We start from the raw sequence: 26,668 nt of genomic DNA, 5'->3' as shown, positions 1-26,668 counted from the left end.
GATCTTTGATTATGTGGGCACAGCAATCATAAGGCGTAATTATTATTACTGCAAGAGAATGGGCAACAAATCTCTGGGGAAAGCCTCTGTCACAGACACTTTGCTGGCGCACACTGGAAGCAAATGTTCTCCCAAGGATCATTTTCATTCCAACCTGATATTTAGCTGAAGCTTCTTTGACTACCAGTCATGAAACATTAAATATAGATTAGAGCCAGAGAGATGTTGAAAGTTGAAATTCACCGGAGGTGCACGCTTGTGTCCTTGAGAAACAACCCTGAATGCTGTCCAGATGTTGCATCAGCAAGGCAGAAAGGTCCCAAGCTGCAAGGAAGCCACAACAGAAGAGAGAGGGGGATGTTTAACATTCTACCAGCCTTCTGTTTGGTTTATTTGTACTACATTAATTTAGCAGAGAATCCTAACAGGCTTTTAGTGGTAGGTGTTGCAAAGTGTTCACTATCCTGAAAGAATGAAGAAATGCTTTTGTGCCAGGGAAGGGAGTAATTCAAAGCACGTAATTGATTTTCTACAGTTTCAAACTGTGATAAGACTAAGGCCTAGCAACAGAAACATATGTTAGCAGTTTTGTCTGTGTTTCTCAATGAATCCACAAAAAAGGGCCCCCTCATAACTTGTAGATGGTTAACTTGCTTTGAACATCTCACTAGACATTAACAGACACTTGTGGTGGAATTTGGAATAAATTGGCCTGCTTTAGAAGAGTTTGCAGAAGGGCAGCTGTGCTGTAAAGCAAAATTCATCCCTCAGGTGTGTGATGGAATATCTCTTCTGTTTCTTTGTTGAATTGTGGGGTGCTGTTTGTGCTTATCTGTGATGGAGATGTTCATCTGGTATAAGGTAGAAGCATGTAACAGGTGCTGTTCAGGGAAGACACTGCCTAGCAAACCAGAGATGTTAAGCAAGTCATCCTAGAGTAAAGGAAATGGAGCTAGAAGACATGCATAAGGAGTTGGAGGACAGGCTGGATAGGAAGTGAGAACCAGAAATTCCTTGATCATGAGGGCTGACAGAAGCTGGCTTGGATGAAAAAAGGATTTTTCATTCCCACAGGCCTTCAGAAATAGGAGGTACTGGTTTGTTCCTCTTGTCTTTCTAGAAGCAAAGAACTGAATTGAATGACATGCTAACCTCCCTCCCCAAACCACACTTGCAGCTCTAAGATTTTACCTTTCTGTCAAACTAGTTCACAGGATTTCTGGATTTCTCCCCTACAAAAAAAAAAAAAAAAAAAAGTGGGAGGGGGAAACCAAAAGCTTTGCAAGTCACTGGGGTCTCTCAGCTTTGTGTTTCAAGGTCTAAGGTGATGTGAAGAGTTGGCAAGGCAAGTGCCTGAGGCACAAGGGAGCAGGGAGGCACTGAGTGACTCTTACCTTGTAAGCATCCATCCCCTGGCTCCTATGGAGGTCCCTCCTGCAGTGCTGATTCTCATTTTTACACTGCTGGTGGAAATAATAGATTGTACTGAACAAACATGAAGTTGCATTAAACAAACAGAATTCACCAAAAAGGGGGGGAAAGCCAATCTCTACCTTATCAACCTGTTCCACTTCTATGAGAACCCGGTAACTGGGCCCAATAGTAACCTCAAGATATATTGCCATACTCCATCAATGGATAGCCCTTCCTATAATAGTTCTAGGGTGGGGGGGTGAGGAGTGAAATGGAAAATATTTTACCAGACAGAGGGCCTTTGAGATGGAACTTAAAAGATTAAAAGGATTTTTCTGGGTGAATAGGGTTGGGGGTATGTGGTGCTATTGAGGACATTCCTGCAGTTGGGATGGCACATGCAGACACAGAGGCTTAGAATTGCAAGTTCTCAGGGGACTTCAAACACTCTGGTAGGGCTCAAAGGTAGGTAAGAGAGAGGAGAACTGAACAGGTAGATGGTGACTACCCTCAGGAGTTCCCACCATTGGAGAGTTTTAAGTAGAAAGAGAGCAAGTATTCTGTGGGAGTGGTCGGATCATTTACATGAGATTACAGTGGTACCCATGAGAGAGGATGAGCTACTGAACTAGACCAGTAACAGTGTGGTTGGAGAATAAAGAATAGGTAACAAAGAAGTGAAGGTGGTGGTGCTTAGTGGTGTTCAGAATATGACGAATGAGGAAAAGGGGAGTCTAGGATGATTTTTGGGCAGAGTAAGCAAATAATCTCCAAATCATTGAAATGTCATCTCACGTTGATTATTGGGTCACTCGAGTTGCAATGTTTATGATCTTTATTTGACTTTGAGAGGCTTGATTTGAAATTCCCAGGCACCCCCCTGAATGGGCAGCAAAGGGAAGGCACACAAAGAAAGGTATGGGAAGGAGGTATCTACGCCAGGAGCTTCAAGATTGTGGACAGTGGAGGAAGGTGGGTATAATCACTAATTGAACCTTTGGGGAAAGAAATATGATAAAATGTATTAAAATTCTTTAAAATTATTATACCTTTTGACCAATAAATTACACCTGTGGGAACCTATTCTTAGGAAATGACCCAAGCTACTCAAATCCTATGCAAATGTTCAATGCAGCATTATTGTAATGGGAAAAACTTAATGATCAATAATTGAAGCATAGTTATATAATTGCTCTGGTAATAGTTGATAGAGTTACATAAGAACAAAATGCATAAAAATTGGGGAAAAGGAAGTAAAATAGTCATTATTCATATAAGAGATGGACATCTATGTGGAAAACCCAAGAGAATCAACTTAAAAACTACTATAATAAAATTCAGTAAAATGACAGATTATAAAATTTGTAAAAAAAAAAAACATTCACAGTAATTACACATCATACACAATCAGAAAATACAAGAGAATGAAAAAAAATGCCATTTGCTAAGGGGAAATAAAATGATTAAATAAATAAAAAGAAATACCCTAATTGAAAACAAATTAAATAACCTATTTTGGGGAAAAACTGAGACAACAGTATAAGGAAGTCAATTCTCCTTAAACCAAACTATAAATTTCATAAGCTTCCTCATAAGATACTAGAGGGTTGGTGATGGTAATTTAGGAGTATTTTGTTTTGCTTTTGAAAGGGCAAAATTATTTTTAAAGTTCACTAGACAGAGGAAGTCATTCAATAATGACCCAAATATTTTTATAAAATTAAAAGTAATGGAGACTAATCTTAACTGACATATTTCAGTAAGTAAAACCATTATGATAAATATATGGCCAGACCAACAGGAGAAAATTGTGAGTTCAAAGTAGAATTGAATACACACTGGAATTTAGCCTATGGTAATAGTTCAACATTGTTCTAGTCTTAAATTCCAATGAGATGGTGGTCCCTTCAGAAACAGCCTTATAGTATTTCAAAATTCAGTGGATTTTGAGTGATTACTTACCTATGGGGGAATATTGTAATTTGGTTCCATTCTTTACAACAAGTCAGGAATGAGGAGCATATTTGTATCAATAAAAGTGTTTTTACCAATTATTGTGTATAATTAAATCACTATTTGTATTTGTCTGTAACCAGATATCTAGGGAGCAGAATGATGACATTTTTGCTTAATGCAGACATTCCTGGGCGCCCAAAGAAACAAAGCCATTACATTATCATCTTTAGCAAAAGGTTTGATAGGTGAGGCATTTAAAACTTCTGGCTAAAATAAGGTTTGGGGATTATTAACGGATTTAATTTCTGCAAGCCAGCCCCATGACACATTACCATGGCTAGCTAAGCATTAACTGGATTTTCCATCCGTTTCCCATATTGTTGGGCTCAACCTTAACTTGTCAGCTTGGGCAAATCCCTTAACCCCTGTAAGCCTCAGTTTCTTCCTCTGTCAAATGCAGGGGTTAGGAGAATTGATCCCTCTAGTCCCTTCTCACTCAAAGCTTCTGTTATTCCGGGTACAGCAGCCCATTGCCACACTCTGTTGCACTAAGCATAAGGTGAAACAAAAGAAGTGTGCTTAGCTAAAAGCAGTGCAGACATTTTACAGAAGGTGGTTACCAGTAAAGAACAATGATTTCCAAGGTTTTTTGAATCTGCAATTCAGTGTTTAACAAAAAGAAAAAGAATTTTAAAAAAGCATACACATCAATATTTGTAAATATACTTACTTATAAATTATACATATTTATTGCTATATATGTGTGTGCACGTTTATGTATATATTTACTGAGTTATATTGTGGTGATATGTTCATTTAAACACATCCAGAAATATGAAACTGAAAGTCCTAATAATTTCTTCCCATACCTCGATGGATCATGTGTAACCTCTAGAAGTGCTGCTTTAGAGACTAGAACTAGTTTATTCTTCAATTAGTATATTTAATAGAGAGCATACTAGTAGGACCCAGAGGTTTTTCTATCTAATGGCAAAAAGAAAAAATACTGAAAATGATTTTGTTTTTCAGCTTGACAGATGCCACCAATTAATTTGTGGTTCAGAGGCAGTCAAGGGCTAATTAAAAACAAACAAACAAAAAAACCAAAACAAAACAAAACAAAAACACCTTGAATCTGAAGTCGGAAAACAATGTTTGAATCCCCATCCCCAGAGGCTTCTACCACTATTCTTGCATCTTAATTCTTTTGTGCCTTAGTTTCTTCATGTATTAAATAGAGTTATTATTACATGCCCTACATACCTCACAGAACTATTGTACCTAGATTATATATATATTGTATTACAGAAATGTGAAGTGTAAGTATTATTACCAAGTACACAAATAGCATAAATTCCAACCCACCTTCACCTTCTACAACTGCCTTCATTCTTACATACATGTAACCTAACCAAAGAGTACCATATACTGTATCCTAAATTGATAAATCTATTAGAAATAAAAAAGATCAGAGCAATTAAGTTGAAGACCTCCTGAAAATAATGCTGAGTTTCTCATCTTTGCAACAAGATTTATTCCTGGGTAAACAGTAGATATTTTGGTAAGAGGGCCCTCCTACATGTGTTCACATCCTGCTCCCTCCACCCCTCAACCTTACTTACCTCCCAGCAGCTCCCCACTTACAGTGTTCCTCCCTGGCAGGATGGGGCTACCACTTTCCTGGGCGTTGTCCCTTGTTCAAGTGATCTCGACCCCCCATTGTCAAACATATCTACCCTGTGGCCCATTCTCTCAGAATTTTGCCACTTCATCCCTGGGAGAACAGTATCCCTGGGCAGATGATTAAAAACAAACAAACAAACAAACAAACAAAGCCATTTATTGTTTGTAGGTTAGTGTATGACCTCCTGCCCTGAGGACATTTGCATTTTAATAGAGAATAGAGACGCGAATAAACAAAGAATAGCAAACTAGTGGTTGGGCTGTAAACAGGCTCCTGGTAGGTGGAGGCGGGGGATGCATCTGACTTCAGCTCCCACCCCTTTGTTCTTTTGCCTCTGGGTCACCAGTTCCCTTGGAAGCATCCTGCCTCCCATGATCCCCGATCCCAGCAGTCCTGGTCAAGCCTGGGCCCAGGAGGCAAGGACTACAGCACCCTTGGCAACTGTTCTTCCCCACAATCAGATGGGACTCAGCATGAACCGCTATGGTATCTTCTCTTACTCAGGGGTGCTCACTCCTGTGCTCCTCCATTTTTCCCCAGTCTCCCTGGATGTCAGCCTCCCTGCCTTCCAATGATGGCAGCTAAGATTTATTGGCCACTTGCTATGTGTCAAGTTCTACTGTATGTGCTTTACATGTTCGAACTCATGCAATCCTCACCACCCTGTGACACTGAAATTATATATCAGAATGGAATATCCAGCTGAATATCAATCCTGGATACAGGTACAATTAATATCCCCATTTTATTTTTTAAATTTATTTATTTTTAAGTATTTTATTTATTTATTTGACAAAGAGAGCAAAAGCAGGGGGAGTGGGAGAGAGAAGCAGACTCCCTGCTGAGCAGGAAGACCAATGCGGTACTTGATCCCAGGACCCTCGGATCATGACCTGAGCCAAAGGTAGATGCCCAGCTGACTGAGCCACCCAGGCTCCCCATAATATCTCCATTTTAAAGATGAAGAAATATTATCTTATTAAACAACTATTTTTATATGGCATATAGCTTCTACTATATACCAGTCACTGATACAGGCTCTAGGGATACCCCTGCGAACAGAGCATAAAAATGCAGCCCTCAGAAATCTTCCAATACTGCGAAGGTTAATAACGATAACTTTTATCAGGGACCTTAAATCAGACAAAACAGCTACCTCCTCTGCCAGGCCTCCCCTTTTGCAGGTGATAGCTGCATATCAACTTTGGTAGAGTGATCAGACTTACAGTTGGCAGACTGGTGGCCCACCTTCTCTCTACAAGGCATCAACTACTACAGCTTTATTTGCACCACTGTGGGTTCTGAGGAGCCAAGTTGCTAAATCTCATCCATCTCATAAAGGCAGCTGTTCAAGGAAGTGGGCCAGGACAGTGCAGAAGACTGCATAATTCTATGGGAACCGGCCCTACAGACAGAGGAGTGTTCAATTTCTGACACGGAAACTTTTTAGAAGTTATGTAGTCACTTAGAGCTTAAAAAAAAAAAAGTATGCTTTGCACTGGAAACTTCTAGCTACATGTTAGAATTCGCTAAAGACATAACCTCAACTTAGTTTAAAAAAAAAAAAGGAGTCAACTTCTCTTTGTGAATATGGAACAAAGTAAATTAGGATCTTGATCTCAAGGGTACTCTACTTATAAAGAAGTTTTCTACCATTAGCATCTTGACAGGACTTATTTGGCCAGCTGTGATGAGAAGCATTGTGTTTCTAAACTTGACCCCCAGGCTTTTTTTTTTTTTTAAGATTTATTTATTTATTCATGAGAGACACAGAGAGAGGGGTAGACACATAGGCAGAGGGAGAACTAGGCTCCTCGCAGGGAGCGCAATGTGGGACTCAATTCCCCGGATCCTGGGATCACAAACTGAGCTGAAGGCGGCACTCAACCCCTGGAACACCCAGGCGTCCTGTCCCCCAGGATTTTAACATAAAAATGTCCCTTTGGACCTCAAAAGCCTACTATCCCAGAGAGAAGACACAGCTGAGAGTAAAATCCAATAACGAAAGTGGGGCCTACCATAACTGCTGGGACAGTGTGACAATGCTAAGCAAGGTGGGCGCTCTGGGGTTACCAGTGAATGATGACAATTTGCAGACAATTTTCTAGAATACAATGCAGGGTTGGAGGTGGTAGTAAGGTCACCATAACAATGCAAAAATTATGCTTCCATCTTTGCCCTGTCACTCTTGTGAGACCTTATTCCTCTTTCTTCATTTAGATATGTAAGGTACATAATTTTATACATTTTTCTGATTTAAAAAAAAAAAAACATGCTTAGGATAAAACTGCAAACATTACAAAACAAAACTAACAGAGTTGGAAAGGACCATTCCTCATAGTGTGACTATACTTTCCAATTTGTCCAGGACAGTCTTATTTTACATTTGTTGTCTTAATAGCAGCACACCCTTCATTCTCAAAATCATTCCTGTTGGGATGTAGACTGGCCACCAGTCTATATGAAAGCATGTCACCCTATTCATAACCTGCACCCTGGACTTCACTATGGTTACTTCTTTATTTCTTTTATTATTATTATTATTATTATTATTATTATTATTATTATTAAGAGAGAGAGAGAGTATGCACCCATGAGTGTGGGGGAAGGGCAGAGGGAGAGGGAGTGGGAAAATACTAAGCAGGCTCCATGCTCAGTGTGGAGCTGAGGTGGGGCTCTATCTCACAACCCTGAGATCACAACCTGAGCCAAAATCAAGAGTCAGACACCCAACTAATCTTTCACCATACTGGGAGGATTTGACTCTCTGCCTAGGTGAGCTATTTCCCGGGAGGTAGCTTGGTCTTCACTAAGACATAATTCTGGGGGTGCCTGTGTGGTGCAGTAGGCTGGGTAACCAACTATTGTTACCCACTCAGGTTATGATTCTGGGGTCCTGGGATTGAGCCCCGAGTTGGGCTCTATACTTAGTGCAGAGTCTCTCCCCCTCCTCTGCCCTGCCCCCTCAAACAAATAAATAAATGAACCTTAAAAAAAAAAAAAAAAGACAATTCCGTCTGTGCTATGCCAGCATATTTGAGTCACAATGTGATCTCATTTGCCACATGCAATCATGTCTTAATCTATTTATATCCTTGGTCCTCATTCTCTTTACCTTCTGCCTCATTTTTTCCCTCTGTCTTCAACATTTTCTTGACAGTTTTCCAATCCCTAGGCATTTTATTAGTATAACGTTTGTTCATTTTCTTAATTCTATTTTTTTATGGTAGTAGAAGAAAGTAGGGGAAAAAATGTTTCTTGTGTGGACTAATATCTCTTTTCAATAGGACCATGTCATAGCACAAACTCAGTGCCTTGTGCATTGAATCCTTAATAACTGCTGTTCTGACTCAGAAAACAAAGCTCAAGATTTATAATAAATCCTTCATGTTATTAACTTTTTGACAGAACATAAATATAGACTTTAAGATATTATAAAAATCTTGGGTGGATTCAGGAATTTAGACCTGTGGGGGCTTTTTTCATGGCATTCAATAGATAACCTTTCCCTAAAAGGAAAGAAAGCAGACAGGAACAGGATTTTTTGTCTCTTCAGCATCTGCTAACAGAAAACCGACTTTTCATTAGGGCTGCTAATGTGAATGTATGAGAGGAGCAAACCATATTTGAATAACTTCAGTTTGAGTCGCTTTCCACTTTCATTTTTTTCTGCCCTAGTGTTCCAGAAGTTTCTCTTGTCAGCCAGTAGCTGGCTGTTGCATCATGATGATATATTCAAACATAAGGATTTGGTGTAAGGTCAACAAACAGAAAGGCTCTCTCAGACCTGGAGGGAGCTCACCCAGCCTGCTCACATTCCTGTACACTACAGCTCTTTATTTCCTAAGACCTGGGCTTAGTTTGCCAAATGGGACAAGTTAAGATCATTTTAAGCAGCCTTAAATTGCAATGCAGCATTTTGTATGAAGGAAGAGAAATTCCTTGCTAATTAGGAATATTTACATCATGGGGATGTCTTGCAGAGTGGAATTTTTAAAAACCAAATTATACTGAGTTCTCACCATAACACTCTCTTTAGACTTCCCACTGTGGGACCTCCTCTGGGGTGTGATGGCTTCTAATAAGATCCCTTTAATGCTTCAGGAATAAAAACCTTTGAATAGTTCCTAAGATGCCCCCATTGGTTCAGCCTTTCAGCTTAGAGTTTTGTAGAGAGTTTAGGGACAACAAATAAAAATAAACCTCAGAATGATTACATTCCAAACTAAAATTTTGTTTACTAATAAATTACTAGATCCGTTATTTTAAAAGGTCTTAAATTTTGCCAAATGTAAGTCACTATTTGATTAGTTTATGGTAAACCTGAAATAGTCCTATCGGAGAAATAATTTGATCTACCGACTACCTCAACCTTACCTGAAACTATGTCACTTGCTATGAGATTATTACACCCTCTCTTTTTATTTATTTATTTTTTATACAATTTTTAAAAGATGTTTTATTTATTCATGAGAGACACACAGAGAGAGAGGGGTGGGGCAGACACAGGCAGAAGGAGAAGCAGGCTCCATGCAGGAAGCCTGACATGGGACTCGATCCCGGGACTCCAGGATCACACCCTGAGCCAACGGCAGGCACTAAACCACTGAGCCACCCAGGCATCCCCATCCTCTCTTTTTACTGACTGACCCAGTCATGGAACTACATGAAAGAATATAGTATTTATACATATGATATAATTGATCTAAAGTAGATTTGACTCAAATAAAATTTCAGCCAGGCAATGAGTTAAGCTGTTGGGATACTTAATAAAGCAGAGACTATAGACTGGTAAGGAAAAGAGGTAACTGGATGAACTATTACATAGAATGTATAAACTCTAAGATAACAAATGTACGGGAGGTTACAGGAGTGCATAGTGAGGACACGTAACTGGTAATTCTGTGTCTGTCAGGGTCAGGGAGACATATCAGGCACAGAACACATATTAAATGATGGCATAGTTTTCCACACCTATTGAAAGCTTTGGTGGGGGTGGGGGAGAGATAAATGTGATCTTTTAGAATCTTGATTTAGAAGAACAAAAATTTACCAATAAATAAATAGATGTACTGGATATATTTTCCTTTGGCACTTAATACATAATTATATTAAAAAGACAAATGCACGTATGCCTCATTATCCTCCCATACACAGATGACATCAAGCTGGTTGATAGAGTGGATATGACGGGTGACAGAATTAAAACTGAAATTTATCATTGTAGCCTGACAAGATGAATCCTTTTTTTTTTTTCTGCAGGGAGCAAAATGATATTCCTCAGGGATACAGATAAAGGCTTAGATTTAGATTAGAAAGTAGAAGTTGAGGAAAACTTGGTTTGCAGAGCAGGTGGGCATTTTGTACACCAATAGACTAAAATATAAAAAAAACATATTTTCATTCTGGGAGTCACTTATCAAGACAGACCGTAACAACTGACCTGTATTCACGGGAGGGTGGGAAGTCAGGAGTGATTGATGAAATCGATTTGACACAACCACCCTTTCTTGAGTACCTGCTTTGTGCCAGGCCTGAGAATATGAAAATGAAGACACTTCCCTCCTGTGAAACCAATCACTGTCCACTGGGGAAGGCTGACACATAAATGAATCATGGTGATAGATTCTATACGATGGTTACCTAAAAAGTGCTATGGGAACACAGAGAGGAAAATTAATTCTATCGGGAGGGGATGAAGGACCTACTAAGAAAAAAAAACGTAAGTCTGGCCTGGAAGACTGGAGTTTGAATTTCCTCTGTGGCAACAGAGGGCAGGGGAAGCAGGGTGTAAATAAGGACTTGGCTGGCAGGAGGAAATGAGAGGCTAATTTTAGCTCTTCTATCATCTAGAATTAGTCAGCAATGACAAGGGCTGTACCAAGATTCAGGATCTTCTTGAGATTGGAGGGATCATGCAGAGAATAGAGAGTGACTCTACAACAATCAGTAAAAGATTCTAAATTGTGTTTATTCCTATAAGCATTATGGATTTTACAGTTTATCACATCATACTTTTGCTCCTAGGAAGCTCAGAAACAAAAGTTTAACCCACCTCTGGTGAATGTGCAAGCCTTATAATACACCTGTTGCATATTACAAGTTACCTTAGCTGTATTCTACTTGCTTAATACAGTAAGTTCTATTACTGAATAGTAATATTTTATGTTTTTCTACATTTATGTTATACTACATATTTTGATAAGCCATATGCATCCTTTTTATTAATCTATTAGGTAGATATAGCTTAAAATAGGTAAGCTATGAACTAATTCTAGAGTCACTTTTCTTTTTCAGTTTACTTAGAGGTATGAAAGCCATTATGAATTTCCTTTTTCATCATTGAAATGTTTCAAAATATTGAGACACAAAATTCAATCAAAACCACAGTGAGATACCATTTCACACTCCTTAAAATGGCTACAATAAAAAAGACAGTAACAAGTGTTGGTGAGGATGTGGGGAAATTAGAACCCTCAAACACTGTTGATGGGCATGCAAAATGGTGAAGCCACTTTGGAAAACTAGCAGTTTCTCAACAAATTAAGCATAGAGTTAGAGTTACTATAAAATCCAGCACCACTTTTAAGTGTAGATACAAGAAGAGAATTGAAAACCTATGCCCACACAATTGGCCAGGATGAGGAGAAAAGGGAATCCTTGTGCACTCTTGGTGGGGAGTGTAAACTGCTGCAGCCACTCTGGAAAACAGTGTGGAGGTTCCTCAAAAGTCAAAAATAAAACTCTCGACCATCCAGCAATTGTACTACTAGATAACTTACCCAAAGGATACAAAATACAGATTTGAAGGGGTACATGCATCCAGATGTTTATAGTAGCATTATCTACAATAGCCAAATTATGGAAACAGCCCAAACGTCCATCAACAGATGAATGCATAAAGATGTGGTATACATATACATATACATATATTTCTCAGCCATAAAAAAGAATAAAATCTTACCATTTGCAGTGATGTGGATGGAGCTTAGAGAGAATTAGCTAAGCAAAATAAGTCAGTCAGAGAAAGATAAATACTATATGATTTCACTCATATGTGGACTTTGAGAAACAAAACAAACAAGTATAGGGAAAAAAAGAGGGAGAGAGGCAAACTCAGAAATGGACTCTTAACTATAGAGAACAGACTGATAGTTATCAGATAGGAGGTGGAGGGGATGTGAGAAATAGGGGATAGAAACTAAGAAGTGCACTTGTGATGAACACAGGGTGGTGTATGGAAGTGATGAATCACTGTATTGTGCACTTGAAACTAATATTACACTGTATGTTAATGAATTTTTTCATTTTTTTAATTTAAATTCAATAAATTGGGCGGCCCCGGTGGCTCAGTGGTTTAGTGCCGCCTTCAGCCCAGGGCCTGATCCTGGAGACCCGGGATCGAGTCCCACATCAGGTTCCCTGAATGGAACCTGCTTCTCCTTCTGCCTGTGTCTCTGCCTCTCTCTCTTTCTGTGTGTCTCTCATGAATAAATAAATGAAATCTTTAAAAAATAAATAAATAAATTCAATAAATTAACATGTAGTGTATTATTAGTTTCAGAAGTAGAGTTCAGTGATTAAACTAACTGGAATTTAAATAAAAACCTAAAAGAAAAAAAACATATACTTACACAAAAACTTGTACACAAATGTTCATAGCAGCATTATTCATAATAGCCCGAAGTATCCATTAACTGATAAATAGATAAGCAAAATGTGGTATATCTATACAGTAGGCTATTACTTAACCAAGATAAAGAGTGAAATACTGATACATGCTAAAACACGGATGAACTTGGAAATCATTATGCTAGCTGAAAGAAGTCGACACAAAAGCAACGTGACTGATTTCATTTATATGAAATAGGATAAGCAAATCTATACCAACAGAAGGTAGATTAGTAGTTGTTAAGGGAATGGGGGCAGGGAGAGGGATGAGTTGTGTCTGCTAATAATAGGTCAGGGTTTCTTTTTAAAGATTTTATTTATTTATTTGGGGGGGGGGGTCGGAGAGGGAGCATGAGTGTAGAGGGAGGAGAAGTAGATTCCCCGCTGAGCAGGTAGCCCAACATGGGGCTCCATCCCAGGACCCTGAGAACATGACCTGAGTTGAAGTCAGACACTTAACTGAGTCACCCAGGGGCCCCAGGGTTGCTTTTTAGAGTGATAAAATACTCTAGAATTAGGTAGTTGTAAGGTTGTATAACTTTGTGAAATAGCAAAACCCACTAAACTTTCCACTTTTTAAAAGGGAGAATCTGGGATGCCTTGGTGGCTCAGTGGTTGAGCATCTGCCTTTGGCTCAGAGTGTGATTCCGGGATCCTGGAATTGAGTTCCCTATCAGGCTCCCTGCAGGAGCCTGCTTCTCCCTCTGCCTATGTCTCTGCCTCTCTCTCTCTCTCTCTCTCTCTGTGTGTGTGTGTGTGTGTCTCTCTCTCTCTGTCTCTCATGCATAAATAAATAAAAATCTTAAATAAAATAAAAGAGAGAATTTCATGATATGTAAACTATATCTCAATAAAAAAAATAATGAAAGAATTAGTTGGGCAGGTAGAATGTGTGGGAGATCAATTAATTTTATTTTCTTGCAAAAGACTTTGCTTGATGATCACTTCAAACATCTCTAGTTAATTCAGATACTTTCTGTTTAACCTTCTTTAATAACTTCATTAAAAAATCATTTTACTCAACCTTGAAATTTATACAATTTGTTATTTGGAAGAAATGGCTGCTTAATGACTTTTTTTCTTATTAATTACAAACTGTCTTTTGAACTAAGTATTAAGACTATTAATAGGTAATTAATTAGATCTAATAAATATTTTGAAACTTAAAATCCATCTTCATTTAGACTATAAAAATATTTCAATAATAAAATTATCAAATACTTTTTTTCATATTCCTTAGTGAGACACCAACATGACATTCGCCATACCTGGAGGAGGTATTTCTTCTAAGCATATTCCCAGCACAGAGGAAAAGGCTGCTTGAAACTTTCAAAGCTCCAGTAAGTTCTATGGAATAAAATTTCTTCATTCTAAAAAGATGTGACCATCCTCTCCCCTGTACTATAATTATTCTTTCCTATGAAGGAAGTTCTTAACATGTTTAAAACAACATGAGTTTAGATATCTTAGGCTTGGGTTTGTTTCCTTAATCTTGTAAAATCAGTTGGGATATAGTTTAGCCATGTCTTACTCACATTTCTCAGTTACCTGGGTTAATTGATGTGAACAACAATGGTGCTTTGAAGCACTCAGGTACAACAGTGGAAATGATCACATTTCTTAGTTAACGAATGAATTTCTCTTTCATAAAGCTTTGTTTATGCAAATAAATAGAGTATTACCTTGATTAGTGAATTCCCTGGGAAGTAAGGGCCTTCTAAGAAGTCAGTTGTGTTAAAAACCTAAACAAACAAAATCAGAATGGATGGGAAAGTGAGTGGCCTGAGAAGCTTGCGAGCTCAGCTTCTGCCAATGGCTGATCCCTTGGAAGGGAATAGGCCCAGCCTGGGAGAAACCAATAGCCTTTTGAAGTCCCACCACTGCCTGCCCATCAAGCCTCTGCCTGCTGTTCTGCCTCCCTCTATGTTGCTGTCACAAGCCATTTCTAAGGAAGAGACAATCTATACCCTTTTTCTTCCCTACCTAGTGATTGGTGAACTGATTAGATTCTGAAAGTCTTTTTCTTCCTTTTTTTAAGATTTTATTTACTTATTCATGAAAGACACAGACAGAGAGAGGCAGAGACATAGGCAGAGGGAGAAGCCGACTCCCAGAGGGGAAACTGATGTGGGACTCATCCCCAGGATGCTGGGATCATGCCCTGAGCCAAAGGCAGTTGCTCAACCACTGAGCCACCTAGGCGGCTCAGATTCTAAAAGTCTTCTAACTAAAGGAATAACTCTAAGGTAACGTCTAGTTATGACCTTAACTCCCTACCCTTTAATTAAAGAGTAAAATTAAAAGAATTTGAGACCCGGGCAAACCACTCAATGGTCTTGAAGAGAGGCCTGTTGGGCATACCAGCCTGGCCCCTGGCTATTCCTGAATTGGATCTCTGAAGACAAAGACTAATGCAGGCAAGACAGGTCTGCTTCCTTCTGAGAGTCCTAAAAAGATAGTTCTCATGGTTGGGTTTTTGTTTTTAATTTTACTTATTTACTAATTAGAGAGAGAGAGCAAAGAGCACAAGCAGGAGGTGGGGCAGGCAGAAGGAGGGAGAGAAACAGACTCCCCACTGAGCAGAGAACCTGATGCAGGGCTCCATCCCAGGACCCTGAGAACATGATCTGAGCTGAAGGCAGACACTTAACCAACTGAGCCACCCAGGCATCCCTACTAGTTCTTGTAGCTTTGAGGTCCAGAGTCTAATGAAGTTTCCGAACATCTTCATAAGAGAGGTGCAAGTGGGAGGAATGGCTAAGGGCTTGCCTTGAAATTGTATTTGCCAAACACTTTGTAAAGTTTGAGGAACGTGATTTGTCCCTATCAAAAACTAGGGGAGAGGCTTGTGGAGCAGAGGGTCCTATTGCCATTGCCACTCCTGTGTGTCTTGTCACCAGTTTCATCCAAGATCACCCTGCCCCTGCTTGGGTGTGCTAGTGTGTTTCTTCTCTAAGCCATATCTCTTCCTTGACTGAGCACTACTGGTCCCTTACTCATTTCCTTAGCTTTATTTAGCCTGGTGTTTCAAAAAGCACCTCAAGAGGCGGCTCAGTCTGTTACACATTCCACTCTTGGTTTCAGCTCAGGTCATGATCCCAGGGTCAGGAAGATCATAAGATCCAACAGCATCAGGTTTCAGGCTCAACAGGGAGTCTGCTCCAGATACTCTTCTCTCTCTCCCTCTCACTCTGCCCTGCCTTGGACTTGTGCATGGGCATGCACTCTCACTCGCTCTAAAAATAAATAAAGAAATAAATAAAATCTTTTAAAAAAGCACCTCAAGAACTTTTAGCATCCAAACCACCATAATGAAGGTTCCTGAACACCTCCCTGGCTAACAAAACAATCTCTAAAAGTGAGGCCAGAAATCCTATTTAATAAACTCCTTAAGTGATTCTTAAGTACACTTCATTTTAAAAATTCTTAGCATCCATTGCTACCCCTGATAAGTATTGTATATTTTGAAGATCATCTGCTTTTTTTTTAAAATATGTTATTTATTGATGAGAGGCAGAGAGAGAGAGAGAGAGACAGAGAGAGAGAGGCAGAGACACAGCCAGAAGGAGAAGCAGGCTCCATGCAGGGAGCCCAACATGGGACTTGATCCCAAGTCTCCAGGATCACGCCCTGGGCTGAAGGCAGCACTAAACCACTAAGCCACCGGGTCTGCCCTTATTTTAGTTAAAATTGAATTAGGTTTCATTTTAACTTGCTTTATCTGAGATCTTCAAACATACACTACACTTCTATGTTAATTCAACTTGGTTCTAATGAAGCAAGTATTAAAACACATTTTCTTTATGTTTAAAGCCATTTCTCTACTTATAAAGCATTCAAATGACCCCTGGTCTGTTACTGAACTATCCCTAGTTGGGGAAAAAAAAACTATAGGAAGGATGAATGGTGTAAAATTTTAAAAGAAAATAAAAGATAATGGTATTGGACAACCCGTTTACCCTAGAAATTCTACTATATCTCTATACAGTCCCTGAATTTTTTTAAAGATTTCATTTATTTATTCATTCATGAGAGATACACACACATACACACACAGAGGCAGACACAGGCATTGGGAGAAGCAGGCTCCATGAAGAAAGCCTGATGTGGGACTCTATCCAGGACTCTGGTATCATGCCCTGAGCCAAAGACTTGAACCACTGAGCCACGCAGGTGTCCCATGTCCCTGAAAATTTAAGTGCTTGCAAATAATGCATATTTGTGGATACCTATGAACATTTCAAATCCTTCTCACACAGCTGCTTAAAAAGGCATATTTTTTCAGGGAGATTTATATGTATATGGGAGGAAAATGTGTACTTTTAGCCATAACAGTCTGGATAGAAAAAATCTTGCAGTTGGTTTCTAGTGTAGACTAAAAATTACATTTTAGAGAACATTTTTAAAAATGTATTTGTAATGCTAGAGAAATTTCTTCTCCAGAAGTGTCAACATAACATTTTAAACTAGGGCAGGTGTAGTCATTACCTGAATTTGTATAAAATGCAACCCAGGCTATTGAGATTTTTCTTTTTCTACAAAACATTTAAATTAAAGATCATGAGAAAAAATAATTCCCTATAAACACGATGGTAACTTCATAAAGAACTAAAATCTGTAATCACAACTAGAAATACAGATTGGATTAATTGGAGATGAGGTTAACTATGTTCACTATTTCTCACATCTAGCTTTTCATCAAAGGGCAAAAATGCACTTAATTAAATGATGTATTTCTCAGGAAAACCATATGCTTATATCACCTACAATAAAAGTGGAGGACTTACATGTGTTCATTTGGGAGATGGTTGACATTGGTCACTCACCATCTCTTTCTGACCTATTTCTGGGACAGACACAAAACATAAATCTAGAGAGATATGTATTGAAACGACACATTGGGTAACATAAAGGGTAGCAAAGGAGAGGCTGTGTAGCAAGGAAGAGGAAGAAAGATGACATCTGAAATATAAAGAAATCTGTAGAGTTAGATGATGACTAGTTTGCAGAGTGCTTAACAGAACATGAGGTAAAGGGAGAGGCGGAATCAATGAGGAATTGGCCATTGACAGAAGCATACTTTGAGAGAATGAAATGGAGAACAGAAGAAATTCAGGAAGCCAGTTTTTAAAAAACAGAATTGTAAAGAATGAGAATGTGGTGGGAATACTTCTAAAAGAAAGATCTTCTGGCCGTTTCCAGCAGCTAAACATAGATGTGGCAGATAGAATAATGGACCCTCAAAGATGTCCACATTCTAATCCTTAGAAGCTTATCCCATATCGATCTAATCATATGAGTCCTTAAAAGCAGAGGACCATTCCCCACGAGAGAGAATCAGACAGTAAGAAAAAAGACTTGACCCAATATTGCTGGCTTTGAAGATGGAGGAAGCGTGCCATGAGCCATGGGGGCAGCCTCTAGAAGCTGGATAAGGCAAGGAAAGGGATTTTCCCTTAGAGCCTCCAGAAAGAAACAGCCATATAACACCTTGATTTTAGCCCAATGAAACCAATGTCAGATTTCTGACCTGTATAACTGTAAGAAAATAAATTTGTACTTTTCAAGTTTCTGGTAATTTGCTACAGTGGCAATAAAAAATCAATACACTAGACCACAGGAATGACCAAAGCACCAAAATGGCTAGCTGCTCTTTTCATATGAGGAAATAATGAAATGACCAATCAACTGCTTTGATATAAGCCCTCAACCCTGTTCAACTTCACACATCAAAATACATTTGGCACGCTTCAGTAGTATCAAAGGAACATTTTCATAAATGCTATTAAGTAAGTTCCCTCTGGCAATATAGTCAACAAGGACAAACATAGGACTCCTGCAATTCTTCAATTAGTTATCAATCCAGTAGAGGAGCATATTTCTAAAAGGAAATTAAGAATCTCTTCCTGGTCGTAATTTAGAGTGGCCTCAAAGAGCTGTTAGCATGTTACCCAAATGTACAACCTACCAATTAGATCCAAGTTGTCAGCAGCCATAAGGAAATTGAATTTGAAATAGTAAAAATTTAAAAAAAAGTATAAAGCAGGCATGAATGCATAGAAATGCACTTATGCTTTAAGAGCAATATCATTAGTTGATTAATATACAGAACATTGTGTCATTCAACCTTAAGGCTGCCCATTAGCTTAATCTTTTATCTGAATAAGTCTTGTAAGACACACTTAGCCTGAAAAGAGGATACAGGAAAAAGTATGTCATTAGTTTGCATTATGCCTTTTCAATCTCCATCAGCGATAATGATGAGTAGTGGAAGGATGAAGAGAAGGGAGAGGGAATTATGGGAGATGAGAGAGGAGAGGAGGGGTGGTAGAGAAGAAGAGGTAGAAGAAGAGAGAGAAAAGAAATATTCAGTGGGGAAAAGAAGACTAAAATCTGTAGGTGACTCTCCAGTGCTAAAAATATCATTACATACTTTATTTCTTTGATCTTCCCAACAGCCGTATGAATTAGTAAAAAATAAATGCTATTATTATTATCATTTGAGATAAATGGATCTCAGGCTATAAGCTAGTTGGGATTCAGGCCAGGTATTACAATTCTAACATTCTTTCCAAGATGATATTCAACATCTCTATGTCCAAAAAAACTGACTTTTTTTTTAAGGAAGAAGGAAGTAATATTTCTAACCCAGAGCTATGGCCCTATTTGAGTGAAGTTTCCATTAAACTACTCCACTGTACTCACCCTAGTGAGTACTGGCCCCAGGAAGGAGTAGTTGAGTTTGCCTTTTTTATACCCTTTATTTTTCTCCCCCTTCCAATACCAAATGACCCCAAGATGACATAAGGTACTTCCCACTCTAGCTGCTTCTCACATCGACCCCAACTCAACAATGAACAAATTGACAGACAGCTCCTGGGACAACTGTGCCACTCTGTGAGTACTCTCAATCCAGTGTCTGCCTGTGAATTTGCCACATTTTGTTCTAGAACATATTTTTATCTCTCCTACTTCTCTGACCTTCAAACATTTGTGTAAAAGAGCATTTTCCCCCTAATCAGCTCTCTTAAACAAGGGCTTTCTTTCTCGTAACCAGGACCCAACCCCATTTAAATGGCACAGTAGATGTGCTAGAGATGGATTTATACTAAATTTAACCAGAGTCTCATAAAAACTAGTAAAAATCCTACATGTATCCAGGAGAACCCAAATATAGTGATAAAGCCAGAAGATGGATGACCAGGAAGACTGTAGAAAGCCACCCACCCCCAGTCTCCTTGAGTCCCTTCAGTGACTGAACATCCTTTTCTAAAAGCAATAGCAAGTTGGGGTAGGGAGGCAGGTAGTCAAAGTAAGGAGCCTTCAAGATATCTCAACCTCTTTCTTAAGTAGCTCAGTGTGAATGATAGTGAAAACCCCTCACATTTGTACAGAACTTCACTGTTTATAAAAGGGCTTTCACATCTATTATTTCATTAGTGTCTCCATGTATTTACTCATGAAACCCTGTGGGTCAGACTCACCCAAAGTACCTTGACCTGATTAGCACAGTAAACACCAGAACACAGGTTTTCTGGCTCCCAGGCCCAAGTTTTTCCTCTGCACTGTAGCACCTTCCATGATACAAAGAAATGTGTAAAAGAACATGGAGATGTGGGATATGAAGTAGAATAGTACTAGCAGATATCTTTATAAGATTTTTCAATAGACTTGTTTAATGTTATTTATAGATTTCTTCCCACTGAAATTATGATACTAGATTTAAATAATAAAAGGTATTTTATTGTTATGGGTTGAATGTTTGCTTCTCTCAAAATTTGTCTGTTGAAACCCTAATCCCCAGTGTGATCATATTTGGAGGTAGGATGTTGGGGAGATAATGAGGTTTACATTCTGTCATTAGTATGGGACCGTCAAGATGGGTTTAGTGCCGTTAGGGGAAGAGAGCTCTTTCCACTCCCATGGGAGCCATGGGAGCACCACAGCTCGCTGTCTGAACGCCAGGAAGCAGGATCAGGAACCGAATCTGCCGGTACCTTGATTCTGAACTTCCCAGGCCCCAGAACTATGAGTCTATAATATTTTTCTCTAGCAGCACAAGCAGATGAAGACATTGACTACTATGCAATATCATCAAACTATTCATCAGTCTAAAACAAACTTTGTGGGTCAAAAGTAAAGCACATGCTATAGACACAAGTAAATCCATATTTTTCTCAACTCTATTTTATAATTGTAATATTTTACTTAAAAACACATATTTCAGTATTTTTCAGTATTCCTCCAGATTCGAGTTTCTCAACATTGGCACTTTGGATCAGATAGTTCTTTGTTGTTAGCGGTTGTCCTGTGCACTATAAAATGTTTAGTAGCCTCTCTGGCCTCTGTTCATTAAATGCCCATAATAACTCCACACATCCATCTTAACAATAAAAAATGTGTTCAGATATTGTCAAATATCTCCCGGGGGCAAAACTGACCCCTGCTGAGAATCACAACTCTAGAAACCAATGGGTAGGTACCTCCTGAAATAATTGCCTTATCTGCACATCTTTTTTATTCCTTTACAATTTTGATTAAAAGATAGCAAGAATAGTGTGTTTTGTTTCAACAACAAAGGCAGTGAAATGTTATGAGCATTGTAAAACGATGATAGGAATAAATGTATGAGGATGGCGAAAAGGATAAACTCAATATAGAAAGTGTGGACCAACTCGGAGGAGGCTCTATATGAATAGAAATGTGATGACCACGAATTGCATGTTCCACATGCTGCACTCTACAATTCCCAATAATAACCATGGTATAATTTTAAGTTTATCTACTTCTTTTCCCTTCCTGTAGATACTTTTTGTTTGGGAAGAGTATGGGTGTTAAACTTACTTCTGAAGAAAAGTAGGACAATGAAATGAAGTGTTGAGATAGAGCCATTTCGGATAATCCCTACTTGAGTTTGTAAACTCAGTATGATGGACTCTATTATTATACAGGAAAACAAAATAAATATAAACGTAAGCAAAAGTCTGACAATTCCTTATAATCTAATAAACTTTAACATCAACTAAAAACAAACAACTCTATTCAAACAACTCTATTCATTTTAGGGATATACTTTGGAGATTTTTTTTAAAAACAGAAATATCCACTTAATCTGATTTCATGAGTAGCAAGAACAAGGTTCAGTGGCCAGTGAGATTCTTGTATCTAATGCCCCATTTCTTCAGGAAGCAGAAGGCAGAATGGCCAAGGTATCAGTGCGGTTTGTTCCTTTATACCTTCACGTCCCACTCAGCTTCTGTTGATTGGTACTCACTGTGAAGGTCAGTTACAAAGGGCTGTGTCCATTGGCTTTTCATCTGGTATTTAAGAAGGCTAAAGCTGCAGTGGAATACTTTTAATGCTGGACCAGTGATCACCACAGAAGCTTTCACTGTATTTTGGGAGCACCCATGCATCAGGGTGACCCATCATCTCAGCTTGTGTAGGACTTTCCTGGTTTTACCATTGGAGGTCCAACATCCCAGGAAACCCTTCAACCCTGGACAAAACTAAACAAGGGGTCATCTTATCTGAATTTTGAGTTTTTGACAGAGGTTTATTGAAGTTTAACTTTTAAAAAACATGTTTTCCAAGAGTTGGAAAGGTCAAGAATAGTCTCTAAAAAAAAAAAAAAAAAAGGTCTCTAAATCTACTTTGAAGGGAAAAAAATCCTAACAATCAAGTAGCACTTGGCATTTGGAATATGCATTTAACTAGCCTGTATGACTTCCAGGTATTTGCTGCTGTGTTTGTGAAGATGAGCAATTCCAAGGGCAAGAGAACAATCTGTCTCAGAGTGCTTCATTTAAGCAAGGACACGCTGCCAACTTGAAAGGAAATGAAGGCCACACTTTGTCTATGGGGGGATCCTGCAGTTATTCCCCTGCAAATTTAATTCAAACAGGTATTGAGATCTGAAACATGGAGATATCCACAAATTAGAGGATACTTGGTTTTTAAAAAGGAAAGAAAAGAAATCCAGGCCACAGAGAACTATCTCAAAGCAGCAATAGTAGTTCCTTTTCATGTTCATCACTGCATTCCTATGAACATGTTTTGAAAGTCTGTACTGTGAATAAAATTTCTTGAGATCTTCTTCATATGAAAAATGCATATTATAAATTTTAAAACTTAAAGTTATTGTCAATTTTATTTAAAAAATAGCATATGTGTGTAAAATGTGCAAAATTAGTGCTATTCCAATACTTGACTTTTAAAATTATTAGTTATACAAATACGCCATTCAACTAGTTTATTGATGATTCCTTTATAAAATGCAGTGTTATTTGAATTATCACTCAAAAATAGACCTCTTTAGAATATCACCATTTTCAAATAAAAGGATTTAGAGAAATCTCTATTGAAAAATATCTTAGTTTTTCAAGCAATTCAAGAATTTACTTGACTTATAAGACTGATAACTCTCAGAATATTTATTATATGTTAATTATAGGATGTGCTTGTAGATTGTATATGAGCCAAATCACTACACAAGAAGATTTCTGTGAGAAATTCTCTTATTTGACCTGTTACTTGGGTCCCAAACCAACTTATAAACAAAAATCTCCAACAGGAGATTTTTTTTTTCCAACAGGAGGTTTTTAAACAGGAACTTGGTTCTGTAATGGGGTAGAGACAGTTGTCACCACAGACCATGATACTACTTAAGAAAATTAGTCTAGAGTCTACCTTTTCGTCACTAGGTTCCAAATAAGCTGTTTTGTTACTATAATTGTTATAGTTTAATGAATTCATTGTCAAAAGCTATGACCAAAGTAAATAGAAATATTTAAGTCCAAAAAGTTTAAGGAAATGGAGTCATGTTTGAAGCTCAACTACTGTTTTTCAAATTCTAAGGGCTATTAGCATATGTCAACAGTTCAAAATATAGGCATCAATCTTAGAAATCACCAAAAAACACTTTACGGTTTTTTTGTACATACCTTGTAAGACCTCATTTCAAATGTCAGGGCCTTAAAATAAAAGCCTTGAATTTAAGGCTGTATTACGATTTGTTTTTAGTAATGTAACTGGAGAATTCTTATATGTAATCCACATCTTATTTTGGCTCCTACAGATTAATCCTGCAAGACTTTGAAATTACTATATTCTGTGAAGTATTCAATAACAATATCACTAGTGTCCACCTCAAGACAAATGTAATGATCACATTTTGATTCTTATCTCTCAAGCTCCAGTTATACAGAATGTTATAATCAGGAATGTATCAGAGATATCCAGTGCAATACTACTGGTTTCAATTAATTGCATGTACATTACATAAAATGTGGCCTATAGCCAATTGACATATTAGAAAGCAACGAAGGCAAGAGTAGCTGGAGTTGAACACAAACACACACACCCTGAAAATATGGCATCTTTTAAAAAAACAAAAATATTTTAAAGATTAAAACATGGTATCAGTGAAAGTGATCTGAAGCCACTCAAGTCCTGAAATGGTTTGTGGTTTAGGCAATTCGTTTCTTAATTGGCCACCAACTCTTCACTGTGATCTCCTTTCCCAGTTAAATGATGGACTTCAGGAATGATTTAACTATAGCAGAAGCCTTCATTGCTCAGTCGAGACAAAAGGACCAGGACTGTAAACCCAGGCTGAAGAGTGACTACCCCAGACAAACTGAAAAATCTGGTCCAGCTGTTTTGCATATGTTTGACACTGGCTGGCTCTTAGATTAAAAATATGACTTTCTGCTCCCACAAAGTTTAAGTGAAAAATGGCTTTTTCAAAAAGAGCATCATAAGGCTTTCATATTCTGTATACATTTACTATAAAAGCTGAATCAAGCACACTGTGAGGGGGAAAATTGACTCCAATTGATAGCTGATTTAAAAAAAAAAAAAGGCAAACCAAACCATCTGAAAATAGGGTTTGTCATGGAAACAGCATGCTAATGGGACCATATTCTGGATATCTTTATGGTTCTCCAGGAAAGTCTTCTTTTGCCACTAGTATCAAAAGAAACAAAAGAATACACTGGCTTTCTATATGCTACACAATTCTAAACAAGTTATTTCCTAAAAACAAAGCCTGATGGTGATTCAAAAATGTCTTTTAAGGTGATTTAAATCCAGCACTATAAAACCTTTCTGCATCAAATTTACTTATTATAAGGACACCCACAATAAGAATGCCTTATATTTATTTCATGGATTGAGATTAATAATCTTTAAAATTTTTTCCCAGAAATTATGATCGAAACACCTAGAGAGGAGACATGTTTTAATTTGGCCTAAGAATTGTTTTAAAATGCCTACACAATAAAACCTTCTCAGATATCTACTATAATAGATTAATGAAACAAAGAAAAAAAAGACCATAAAATTGCATCTTTCTTCTTAAATTTGAATGTTGTATTTTCAATTAAATTTTTTCATTTGCCTTAAAATAAATAATGATAATGACTTAAAAGATAATTAATTGCATTATAACCATGAAAGTAACTCTATTGTATCAATGTTCTTCATTTTAGTTCCTTGCCATTTTATCACCAAATATTTTCATGGGAAAATTTAATATAAATATTTTTAGTCTGGAATAAGAGACTTGTTTTCCAAAGGTATTTGAGGTTTTTCCATCTGGCATCTTCCATTTCTCATAACCTTATTTCCATATTGTAAAATATATAAACTTTGTAACTCTATTTTATAAAAATTAGTGTGTATATTTATGTATATATGTATATAGAGATAAAATATGGACACATACACATATGTATATATCTATATATACATGCCATACACACATATATATATATATACATATATGTATATGTGTGTGTGTGTATATATACACATATGTATAAATTCTGACTAACAGTAGACCAACCAGATAATTTCTCTGGAAAAGGTTCCTTGAACAATATAAAAATGGGGTCTCCCGAAGCAAACAACAAAAACAATCTTATATACCCAACTACTGTTTAAGATGTTTAGAAACACACAGTCAGTTAACCATTAATTGGTTGCCTATTTATGGTTTCGGAATATCCAAGATTATGAAAAAGACAATACCTCAAAAAAATTGTGACCGAGGTGGTGCCTGATAATTTAAATAAGACTCTATGTTATAAAAAGTCATGTAAATTTACCCCTTAAATGGAAAAAGAAAAAAAGCTTTAATATTAAAATTAGAATTCTCTTTTTAATAATCCTCTTTGAGTAAAGAAATAATTTAGAAACTTCTTTTTTTATATTATTACTGTCATGAAAGCAGATGTGTCTAGGAACTTGGCAATGTCAGTCTCAACACTGCAAGTCGGATACTTAAGGGCTGGTCTGAATGTTTAAGAAAAGACTTTTTCATTGAATTCCTAAATTTATATACTTTGGGACTGGCTTTGAGACATTATAAAATGCAAAGATAGTTCAGATAGTTCCAGCTCTATTATTTTCAGGCACAAAAACCATATAATTTTGTACAAAACTTTGATTTTTTTATTTGTGAAATTAAAAATATGGTATTTTATATATATAAACTTCTATTCCTCTATAAATATAGATGATTTTGTGATCATGAACAGAATAAATGCATACCAAATCCAAAGACCATTGTCATTTTTAGGGTATGACAGACAGATAAATTTAGGTCCTAAGTACTGGCATTTTGATAAACTCTTAAAATTTAAAACCATACAATCAGGAGGATTGCTATCCTCCTCTTTTGCACAGAGAACTAAAGTGAATATTTTTAAATGGCTTTGAAAGATTTACATTTGACACATTTCTGTAAATCCAGAAAAGAGCACACAGGATTCAATGCAGGAAAACTGCACACTTTCCTTTAACCATGCATGCCCATATTTCGTTTATTTCAGGAGCTAACTCCATCAATTATTCCACTTCCTTTACCTCCTGGAATCTTACAAGGTTGTTTTTAATGATGTGGATTATTCCTCCCTCAGAATGTATTGCTGAATAATCATC

At 37.5% G+C, this 26,668-nt stretch overlaps 1 long non-coding RNA gene across 1 annotated transcript; it reads left to right on the top strand.

Annotated features, from left to right (window-relative positions):
* The first annotated feature begins 704 nt into the window (after positions 1-704).
* Positions 705-26,288, top strand: LOC112923830 (uncharacterized). Its single transcript, XR_003235777.2, has 4 exons — positions 705-771; positions 2,286-2,385; positions 13,965-14,064; positions 22,458-26,288. It is a non-coding gene; the product is annotated as an uncharacterized lncRNA (long non-coding RNA).
* Positions 26,289-26,668: the final 380 nt, after the last annotated feature.

This window comes from Vulpes vulpes, chromosome 7 (genome assembly GCF_048418805.1).
Source record: "Vulpes vulpes isolate BD-2025 chromosome 7, VulVul3, whole genome shotgun sequence".
Lineage (NCBI taxonomy): Eukaryota > Metazoa > Chordata > Mammalia > Carnivora > Canidae > Vulpes > Vulpes vulpes.
The sequence above is the reverse complement of the archived record's forward strand: the minus strand, read 5'-3'. Positions and strand labels throughout refer to the sequence as shown.